The following is a 10,194-nucleotide window of genomic DNA, read 5'->3' on the forward strand; positions in this document are numbered from 1 at the left end:
AGGAGTTGGTGCACGGTTTGCCAGCAATCAAAGGCGTGAACAAGCTGTGCGACGGGTGCCTCATCGGCAAATAGAGGCGCGAGCTTGTATACGGCGATATCTGCGGGCCCATCAAGCCGGCGACCCCAGGCGATAAGAGTCTCTTCCTCCTGTTAGTCGATGACAAAAGCCGCTTCATGTGGCTGACCCTGCTGGAAGCGAAAAGTGAGGCGATAGAGGCGGTTAAGGTTATTAAAGTGCGAGCGGAGGCCGAATGTGAGAAGAAGATGCGAGTGCTGCGCACAGACCGAGGTGAAGAATTAACCTCAGCATGGTTCGGTAAGTACTGCGACGAGATCAGCATACAACGGCACCTAACGGCGCCCTACTCCCCCCAACAGAACGGAGTGGTGGAACGCCAAAATAGACCATCGTCGGGACAGCGAGGTCATTGTTGGTGACGGCTGGGATGCCTGGGAGATTCTGGGGAGAGGCAGTAATGACGACCGTCTATCTCCTCAATCGGTCACCAACCCAAAGCCTCGATGGGAAGATGCAATATGAGGCCTGGTACAACAAAAAACCAGCGGTACATCATTTCTGCGTGTTCGGTTGCGTCGCATACATGAAGGTAACACGTCCCCACCTCGCCAAGCTCGAGCCCAGGGGGCTGAAGGTCGTCTTTATCGGCTATGTACCCGGGAGCAAGGCGTACAAACTCTATGATCCTGTAGGGGGGCAAGCTCACGTGTCTCGCCACGTCGTCTTCGATGAAAGCACCTTCTGGCAGTGGAATGATGTGATCGAGGCAGACCATAATCCAAATCAATTCATGGTGGAGTACCTCGTCACTGAGCTGGAAGAAGGAGGAGCCCAGCATCAGGAGCCATCACCACCGCCAGCAGGTGCACCCCCTGAACCAGTGGAATTCGCAACACCACGGACTGCGATTCGTGGTGTTGCGAATTCGACGCTGGATGCCGATCACGATACTGATCTCGAGGCCAGGTACCAGAGGATGGACGACCTAGTTGGAGGAGGTGAACCACCTGGACTGATAGTGCGCGAGCTCGAAGAAGTGGCCAAACTACATGCCATCAGTGCAGATGAACCGAACACCTTTGCCGAAGTAGAAAAGAACCCGTGCTGGCTGAAGGCAATGCAGGAGGAGATGACATCCATCACCGAGAACCAGACGTGGAGTCTGGAGGATATGCCACCGGGACACCGAGCCATAGGGCTCAAATGAGTCTTCAAACTGAAGCGCAACGAAAAAGGAGAAGTTGTGAAGCACAAGGCCCGTTTGGTGGCGAAGGGCTACGTCCAGAAGTAAGGAGTGAACTTCGAAGAGGTATTTGCGCCAGTGGCAAGGTTAGAATCCGTTCGTTTCTTGCTGGCAATTGCGGCACATTACTCTTGGGAGGTTCGCCATATGGACGTAAAGTATGCTTTCCTTAACGGAGAGCTGAAGGAGACCGTCTATGTCCGACAACCACCTGGCTTCCTAGACAACGACAACCCCAATAAGGTACTGCGCCTGCACAAGGCACTCTATGGGCTTCAACAAGCCCCACGAGCCTGGAACGCGAAGCTCGACAGTACCCTACTGTCACTGAAATTCAAACGTTGTGCCTCTGAGCATGGCATGTACACGCATGGCCATGGCAAGAAGCGACTGATCGTGGGAGTACGTCGACGACCTCATAATCACTGGAGGTGACGTGGAAGTCCTCGGAAGGTTCAAGAAGGAGATGTCGAAAAACTTCGAGATGAGCGATCTCGGCGTGCTCAGCTACTACCTCGGCATCGAAGTGCAATAGAATTCTGCCGGCATCTCCATCTGCCAAAGTGCATACGCGAAGAAGCTGCTGGACACAACTGGGCATGTGGACAGTGATCCTACAAGGACGCCAATGGAGGCCCGACTCCAACTAAGGAAGGCCGGCACTACGACGACAGTCGACTCCACCAATTACCGCAGCATTGTCGGGAGTCTGCGCTATCTAGTAAACTCTCGTCCTAATCTTGCTTATTCTGTTGGATATGTGAGCAGGTTTATGGAAGCACCTAGGGAGGAGCATCTAGTGGCTGTCAAGTGCATCCTGCGCTATGTAGCCGGAACCAGAGGCTGGGGTGTAAGATACTGCGCAGGGAGCGGAAAGGAGAAACTCAAGCTGGTCGGCTACAGTGATAGTGACATGGCCGGTGACGTTGATGATCGTAAGAGCACCAACGGAATGATCTACTTTCTCTCAGGCGGTGCGATCTGCTCGCAATCAACAAAACATAAGGTAGTTGCTTTGTCTTCCTGCGAAGCAGAATACATCGCCGCTTCGATGGCAGCAACACAAGGGATCTGGCTTGCGTGACTAATGGAAGAACTCATCGGGAGAGAAAGCGATCCACCAATGCTATACGTAGACAACAAAGCTACGATCTCCCTGATCAAAAATCCAGTTTTGCACGACCGGAGCAAGCACATAGAAATCATATTCCACTACATTCGAGAATGTGCAGATCGAGGGCTCATCAAGATTGATTTCATCCGAACAGAGGAACAACTTGGAGACATTTTCACCAAGTCCCTCGCGTGGGTGAAATTTGAAGAACTACGCTCAAAGATCGGAGTTAAAATAATAAGGTACAGCTTTTAGGGGGAGATTGTTAAATAAAAGCCATTCCTTATTTAGTTAGGTTTCTAAAGACATCTGAATTCACGCCAATGGAAGAGCGTAATTCTAGGTGCCATTTTTTGGCCAATTTGGGCGAAGTCTTTGTCCACTTTTCTATTTTTGTATAATTAGTTTTTCTACTTTTGTAATTAGATTTGTTATTTAAAACATTCAACGGAAGGAAAATAAATATCGAGTCTTCAGCAAATCTCAGCGAATCTCTCACCCTCTCTCCTTTTACTTCCGCTAATTTTTCCTTCGAAGAAACCTTCGGCCAATTTTTCGTCGACATTGTTCTCCGAATTGCGAGTGTCAACATAGACGACCCTCATTGTCGATAGCTGAAGCGGCATTCTTCTTCTTCTTCCGCTGCTCAACGTTACGACATCATCGCATCTCTGGAGGTACAGACCGTAAATATGTAGGCCCAAGCCTTTTGCCTCTTTCCGACCGAGCAGTAGTTCCCCACGGCTGACAAATAGGAATTTAGGCCGTAAAAGAAAGGTACCACATGAAAAAAAAGAAGAAAGACTCCTTGATCCGTTAGTGGTTGTCTCCCTGATCACTCACTCGACGACAACTCAAGGTCTGTCTTCGCGGTGTGGAGAAGTGAGTGGGCCTGTCAAGGATGGATCCCACAATGTGTGTATTTTTGCGCTTTTCATTTTCTTCTACTTGAACCTGAGACCTGTGTGTGGTTAAGTTGACACTTTATAACCACTTAAACTATCTTGGCTCCTCTGCAATGATATACCACCGGTAGATTAAACTAGGCTCTAATAGCACTTGTTGACTTCTGACAATCGCAAGGAAACCGTCGACGGAGTAAAAATGGCCGAAGGAAATTTGTTGGAAGAAAGAAAATAATGGAAGACTAACAGAGAGAGAAAGTATACGCTGAAGACTCGATGGATTGTTATTTTCATTCTGTTGACATATTTAAATAACCATCCTATCCTAAAATTAGCCGTAGTGGCACAAATCTTGCGCTCAAAGTTGGCCTAAATGGCCAGCAAAAAATACGCTCTTCCATTATATGCCGAGACTGAATTCAGATATCCAAAAACCAAAACAACAACTAACTAAGTTTAAGAAAACGTGTGAATAACCTAAATAAGGAAAACTCATAGCTTTTATCTAACAAGGGAACTCTCTCACTATTGGTATGTCAGACCCATATGTTTCTTCCCTTGATGAAGGCTAATATGTCCTAGGTTCCTTGTTTGATAATCTCCTCATTTTTAATGGTTCCTCTCTAGCATGTGTGTGTTGTGAGTGTTGATTGAGTGTGCCTTCATTTTGTGTACCCTTTGCGTCGGGGAGGGAACGTGGGTTGCAGGTGCGAGAATTTTGGTGCCTCGCTGAAATTCTCGCTCGTTTACCGACAACGACACACTTTTTTTTTTTTTTTTTTTTTTGAATCTTTACAACTTAAGGGGAAAGAATATGTAATATTAAAAAAACAAATAGAATAGTGATCGTCCAAACGATGATAAAGTGACAATTGTTGAAGGGATGAGGGTGTTAAATGTAGAATAGGTCATATCTATCATAGTAAGATTATCTACAGATTTACTGGTTTGTTACCATGGGTCAAGGCGCATCATGTAATCATCATTATACACGTCTATAAATACATGAGGTCATGACTCATATAGGTTACGGTGTCATTCAACCTAACATGATATTAGAGCCACGGTTTATTCATTAGCAATGTCTATCATGTTTTCTTCCTCCCCATCCTCTATCTCCAACACGATCTCATCTACCATGGCGTCGACCTTTGGCCCAATCCCTCTCCACCACGCTTTCACAATTCGTCTCATGAAAAATAAGTTCATTATATGGCACGCTCAGCTCTTCCCCTACCTATGAAGTACGAAGCTTATGGGCTACCTCGATGGCACCATTGCCACACCTACCAAGCTAGTCCCTTCCTCAAGTGCTGCTGGTGCTAACCTGGTCTCTAATCCGGCCTATGATCGGTGGTATGATCAGGATCAACAGATCCTTAGCGGCCTTCTCTCATCCATATCTGAGGAGATTCTTCACGATGTGGTTGCCGCTACTCGTCCAAGGAGGCGTGGGATACCTTGCAGCGGATGTTTTCATCGTCAACTCATGTTCACACTGTTTAGATCTGTGTTGAGCTCGCCATGTCTAAGAAATGCGATCTGTCTACTGCAGATTATTTTCACAAGATCAAAGGGCTGCCCTCCACCAGCTTTGCCTTGCGGGATAATGACGTGATCGCGTATCTCCTTGCTAGTCTTGACCCTGACTATGATCCCTTCGTCACCTCGATGACTACCAAGAGTGAAGCTCTCACACTTGATGATGTGTTTGCACATCTAATGGTGTTTGAAGCTTGCCAATTACAACACCAAGCTGAACTTCAGTTAAATCCTTGATCTTTAGCCAATTACACTGGTCGTGGTGGTCAGCAGAAGAACCATGGGCGTAGGGATCGTGGTCATGGTCATTCTCAAGGTGGCGTGCCTGCTCACCCTGCTGGTGATCGTCGTGACCTTTCTGCTCGTCCTTCTTGCTAGATTTGCTGGTGACCTACTACTCACACCCAATGGCATGCATCTCTTGGACATCCTTCATTTCAAGTAGTAAAGTTAATTTTACGTCTCAATAATATAGGTCTTCGTCACCTTTAGAACTGATTTTTTTGGATGTTTGGGCCCTATACCTCCATATGTCGGGGGCTTTAAATATTATATTAGCTTTATTGATGATTTCAGTAAATTTTCGTGGATCTATTTGATGCATTATCAAACAGAAGCTCCTCGTATACTTTTGCAGTTCCAAGCTCATGTTGAGCGTCTCCAAGATATTAAAATGAAGTGTGTCCAGTTTGATTGGGATGAAAAATATCAGAAAATTCATAACACATTCTTTCATTCCTTTGGAATTTCTCATCGTGTTTCATGCCCTCACACGCATGAACACAATGGGTCTGCTGAATGCAAGCACCATCATATTGTTGAAATTGACCTAGTCCTTCTAGCTCATGCTAATGTACCTATTAAATTTTTGGATGATGCGTTTCTTACAGCCACATATCTCATCAATCATCTTGCTACCCGTATCATCGAGATAACAAATGCCCCTTAAAGCGTCTTTTTCATACCCCACCAAATGACTCCTTATTAAAAGTTTTTGGGTGTGCTTGTTGGCCTCATTTTCACCCTTATAACAAACAAAAGCTCTCTTTTCGATTCTAGTCATGTCTATATTTCTAGAGATGTCATATTTGAGGAGAATGTTTTTCCGTTCAAGAAAGCCCCACCCAGATTTCTCCCAACCTTGCAGCCGACACACAATGCCCCTGATTTGTGCACCTTGCATTTGGGTAGCAGCAGTACTAATTTAGAGAATGATCATATACATATATCTATGCTTACTAACTCTTTGGATGCAGAAAATCTAGTGCCCACATCAGCTTTAGGATTGTCGCTGTAATCCTCCGCGCCGCTACTGTGCGAATCAACATTGGTTGTTCTGCTAATGATTGGGGCATCAGATCCTCCGCCAGCAGATGATATTGTGCAATGCCCGGTCGGATCCTTGGCCGTTGGTCGATTGACTGTTGTTGCACCGGTTGCTCCCCTCGCAACGGCTGGTACGGTTGTCCCCTCAATTGTGGATCCTGCACCTACTACTCATCCGTATGGTACTCGATTGAAGCACAATATCAAGAAATTCAAGGTGCGTACAGATGGAACAGTAACATATTCTATGGTTCAATCTTCTGCCTCTGAACCTACTTCACATATTACTGCTATGGAGCATCTCCTCTGGCGTCAGGCAATGAATGATGAATTTCAGACACTTCTGAAAAATAAGACATGATACTTAGTTCCTCCTCATGTTGGTCTTAAGGTTATTGATTGCAAATGAGTTTTTAAACTCAAGCAAAAGTCAGATGGCTCTATTGATCGTTACAAAGCATGCATGATTGCTAAAGGGTTTAAATGATACCTTTAGTCCAGTTGTTAGGCCCACTACCATTCAACTCTTATTATCTGTTGTTATTTCTGTTGACTCTGGCAATTCGGAGGACAATGTCGACGAAAAATTGGCCGAAGGTTTCTTCGAAATTAAAATTAGCGGAAGTAAAAGGAGAGAGGGAGAGAGATTCGCTGAGATTTGCTGAAGACTCGATATATTATTTTTCTTCAGTTGAACGGTTTAAATAACCAATCTAATTACAAAAATAGAAAAACCAATTATACAAAAATAGGAGAGTGGACGAAGACTTCGCCCAAATTGGCCAAACAATGACACCTAGAATTACGCTCTTCCATTCGCGTGAATTCAGATGTTTTGAGAAACCTAACTAAATAGGGCACATGGCTTTTATTTAACAATCTCTCGTGGTTGGGTTATTCGACAGATTGATATTCAAAATGCTTTGTAGATTCTCAACATCCTGGTTATCTCTGCAAGCTGGATAAGTCACGTTATGGCCTCAAACAAGCTCCGCGTTCTTGGTTTTCTCGCCTTAGCTCCAAACTATTACAGCTGGTTTTACACCTTCAAAGGCTGATGTCTCTCTTTTCATTTTTAACAAGACGGACATTCAGATGTATATCCCCATCTATGTTGACATTATTATCATCAGCTCATCTTCTATGGCTATTGAGAAACTTCTTACACAGCTTTGGGATGACTTTGCTGTTAAGGATCTTGGCACTTTGAGTTATTTTTTGGGGATTGAGGTCCGCCATACTTTCAATTGACTTGTTCTGACACAACATAAATACATTCAAGATTTATTGTCCAAGACCAATATGCTCACCTCCAAAGGTGTGCCCACACCTATGCTTCCTAGTGAGAAGTTGTTATTGGATGGTGGTGAAAAGCTCACCTGAGGATGCTGTCGGAGTGTTATTGGTGCTCTCCAATATTTTTCTTTGACACGTCCTGATATATCCTTCTGTGCCAACAGAGTGTGTCAGTTCATGTCCTCCTCGACTTCTGTACATTGGGCGGCGGTCAAACGAATTCTCTATTATCTAGATGACACTATTGATATGGGCTTGTGTCTTACAAAGTCATTTGCTATGTGCCTTCTTCGATGCTGATTGGGCCGGGAATCCTGATGACCGTCGAAGCACTGGAGGCTATGCGATATTCTTTGGTGGCAATCTTATCTCTTGGAGTTCAAGAAAACAATCAACAGTTTCTTGTTCTAGTACGGAGGATGAATACAAGGCGGTTGCTGATGCCACTATTGAATTAATCTAGATCCAAGTCCTCTTGCGTGAGCTCGGGATCTCGCAAGCTCGAGCGCCTAGCCTGTGGTGTGGCAACATTGGTGCAACCTATCTGTCTGCCAATTCAATCTTTCATCGACGGACGAAGCATGTTGAGGTTTATTATCACTTCGTTCGTGAACAAGTATCGACTCATCTGCTTGATGTGCGACTCATACCTTCCAAGGATCAACTCGTCGATATCATGACAAAGCCACTGCTAGCTCCTTCTTTTAGCATTTTTAGGCGTAATCTGAACTTAGTAGTACATCGTCCAGATTGATGGAGGGTGTAAACGTAGAATATGTCATACCTATACATAGTAAGATAATCTACTGATTTACTGGTTTGTTACTATGGATCAAGGAGAATGAAGTTTGACCTATATAGATTACAGTGTCATTCAACCTGAGGGCAAACTAGCAACCATTGTGCAATTTCGAATAATTTTTAGATTAAGGATAGAGTTTTGATTGTTTTAACACGGTTGTTGGATTAATTTTTAGGATGTGTTTCAAAAGAAGAAGTACGCAATGAACGTTCTAAATTTGGTAAACTTATAGGGTTTTAAACCCAAAATATTATCGAGTTAAATTCAATTTGATTAGCTAATGGTCTTAATTGAATCTTGTTCCCATTGATTCAGGTTGATGCACTCAAAAAGTTTGGTGAAGGAACCAAGAGCATCATGATGGAATTCCCCTTCAGTGTAGTTTCAAAATAGAAATACGTAGAAGAAAGGGACTAGCAAGCTAAGATTTTTCTTGCAGGATTGGATATGAGTTCGTATTGAACTTTGAAGATTAATTAAGATTAATTATACATATATGCCCAATTTTGTGGTTTATGGAATACACCTTATGAGTAACATAGGTGATTTAGCTATGCAATTTACTACGGTCTGCCCATAATATATGATTTACGATGATATGAGATAATGTGATTATGCTACTCTGATTATACGATAATGTGAATTATTAAAGGACATCAGTTAACCATCAAAGTGAACATGTCTTGATTGACAAAATTCTGCATTCGTATCTTTTATGATTATTTGTTTGTATGGCAGAGTCATGCCCTAATATGCATAAGCTTTATGGTGACATAATGATGCTATGTAGAGACTATTAAAGGATATCCAACTATCTATTAGTTGTGAACTTGTTCGGATAAGGACATAGGTCCAAGCAAGTATATAGTAGTTGGTAGGCACGAGACTCCCTCCCTCTTTTGATGATGACGACGTTATGGAACCTATTAGGAAGTTTCCAACTAATGTTTAATAGAGAATCTATCTCGATTGATGGTGCTCATATTGTATGATGAGTTATGAGTAAGAACCATAATGAGGTAACACCATGGATATCTATGAATATGTATGAGTTAATAACAATTGTGAAAATAGTAAAGAGCCAATTAGATTATCGTAAAACTTCAGGTAACCGTAATAGATTAATGATCTCTAAGGAGTTGAATATTTTTCTTTTCTTTTTCCATTGGAATTCAAATTCACGAACGATCAAAGTGAGGATCTTTGACACTTTGATTGTCTTGCTACCTGTCCTTGTAGGAATCTCAAGTCGTCTCTCTGATCCGATTTCTGCAACCTGTTTTTGGATTAGGTCATTAGCCAGCACCAATCATACCCTTTATTGAGATAAAGAAACCGAGACAGTATCTCTCTCAGCTGCAAGAAGATCAACTACATTTCCATTTTTTTAATGAAAGGAGTTCAGAATCGTTCAACATATGAAGTTATTTTGAGAAGTTGACTAAGCTTACAAGTTTCCTTTGATTTTACGAAAGTTTCCGCTATTTTATCGAGTCTTCATCCTTCATATTCTTAGTAACAACTCCTTTATTAACATATAAAACGACGAGTCGTTCAACATATTTTTATTGAATTATACCATTCTAAAGGTTGGTGTTCGGTTTTTATTCTCATAATTCTTGATAGCCACGTACTGCATTCAATAATTTTCAATAACATGCCTCAAATTCGGGCGTTTAGGTTTAGAGGTTTAACCGATCCAAAGATTCCTTTCAAAATTGGTTAGGGATTTTGAAGTTTATGCCAAATTAAATGCATCTAATTAAACAAAGATCTAAAGAGAGATACTCCAAGCTTTGGAAAATGGAAGATGGATAAATATTTATATTTTGTCACCTCACTTTAGGGTTGTGAATGATTATTCCATTATATATTCAAATCTCAAAACCTTATTATAAAATAAAAAAAACAATTGCATGTATTAAAAAAAGTAACAAGTTGATCC

At 42.7% G+C, this 10,194-nt stretch overlaps 1 non-coding gene across 1 annotated transcript; it reads left to right on the forward strand.

Moving 5' to 3' along the window:
- Nucleotides 1-4,879: 4,879 nt before the first annotated feature.
- On the forward strand, nt 4,880-5,019 carry LOC111786065 (small nucleolar RNA Z247). Its single transcript, XR_002813747.2, has one exon. It is a non-coding gene; the product is annotated as a small nucleolar RNA Z247 (small nucleolar RNA).
- Nucleotides 5,020-10,194: the final 5,175 nt, after the last annotated feature.

This window comes from Cucurbita pepo, chromosome 10, assembly GCF_057944985.1.
Source record: "Cucurbita pepo subsp. pepo isolate OVF chromosome 10, ASM5794498v1, whole genome shotgun sequence".
Classification (NCBI taxonomy): domain Eukaryota; kingdom Viridiplantae; phylum Streptophyta; class Magnoliopsida; order Cucurbitales; family Cucurbitaceae; genus Cucurbita; species Cucurbita pepo.